The sequence below is a fragment of the Penaeus monodon genome, chromosome 31, assembly GCF_015228065.2.
Source record: "Penaeus monodon isolate SGIC_2016 chromosome 31, NSTDA_Pmon_1, whole genome shotgun sequence".
Lineage (NCBI taxonomy): Eukaryota > Metazoa > Arthropoda > Malacostraca > Decapoda > Penaeidae > Penaeus > Penaeus monodon.
This window is the reverse complement of record NC_051416.1, coordinates 28079500-28080944: the sequence shown is the minus strand read 5'-3', so window position 1 is coordinate 28080944 and position 1445 is coordinate 28079500.

The following is a 1445-nucleotide window of genomic DNA, read 5'->3' as shown; positions in this document are numbered from 1 at the left end:
ATGGTGCGAAGAGCAACAACGGTATGAATTTTAAAAGGCTAGAAAAGGGATTTTCACTTATCCCTGATGTTTCAAGATCAAGAAAAAGGATAAACCAAGATTATAGTTCCTTCAGATATATAACAGATTGGCTTAGGCGTATATCTTACAAAGAGAACACGGTTATATTTTTACCGGTTATGGAATCAAAGAAAAAAAACAAAAACTGGTGTAAGTATTTGGAAACAAACAAAGCAAATAAAAAAAATGATATGGTTTGATTAAGTACTGCCCGAGAAATAGCCACATTCTGTAATATGATATAGGAACTATGCATTGTATAACCCAAAATTTCGTAGGAAAAAAGACCCCCCCCCAAAAATTAAGCCTGGGATTGGCAAAGGATCGTGCCTGAAAGGATGATAGGATGGATATATATGGAATGCGTTGGAGAATAAAAGGGATACGGGAGTAAAAGTAATTTAATATATGTACGAGAATTTTAATTCCCAAAATATCAAACATTCAAAGGAATAACATAAACACTATACATCACAGCGTTCGTAGCAACTGCAAGAGCAACAGAAGTCTTGCCAATAAAAGGGCATCCCTAAAAAAAAAGGAAGATAACGACAACACAGCTACAGGCACTTCAGAGGGACACCGAACTTAAACAAAAGCCACGGATCGCTGAGGTCAAAGGTCAAGTCAAATGGAGAACAGCTTCCTCTCTTTCGACGGAAACTGAGGTTGACTTGATTGGAAAAGTTTTATGCCGAACTTAGGCCGAAAAAAAGCTCTGCTGATTAGATTTTATAGCCGGGATAACATTTTGAGAGTTCCTTTAACCAGCGGCACTGATCTCCTGGTGGGTAGGTGGGGGGTGAACGACATGGGGTGTGGGTGGAGGGGAGGAGGCGAGATGGGGAGGGGGAATGGGGGGATGAATGGCGCGAGCGGGGATGGGGATAGGGAAGGTTTGTGGCAGAGAGTGGGTGGAGCAGAGGAAGCGGCAGGGGGAGGGGGAGAATGGGGGGTGATTAGGGAGGGCGGGTTGGGTGGAAAAGGGGAATGGTAGGGGACGAATAAATGGGAAGAGGTAGAGTGATCAGCGGATTGAAATGGAAGTGGAGATAGCAGGGGGGGGGAGGTGGTGGAGGGGAACAGGTAGGATGGTGGGGATGAAAAGAGGTTCCAAGAGGGGAATGAGGGTGGAGGATAGGAGGAAGGGAAACAAAGGGAAGAGGGTGAACTTACTTGGAGTAAAAGGTTCGGAGAGAGTAAGATAAGGGGAAGAAATAAAAGGAAATGGGGAGAAGAATGAAGATTAGGGAATGGAGGGGAAGATGGGGAAGGAAGGAAGTTTAAAGTGGGGTCTAGAGAAGTTGAAAGAGATGAAGAGATAAGGAGGGTGAGAAGTTGGGCATAGCGGAGTTTAATCGGAGTTCGGAAGAGAGAGAGAGTCC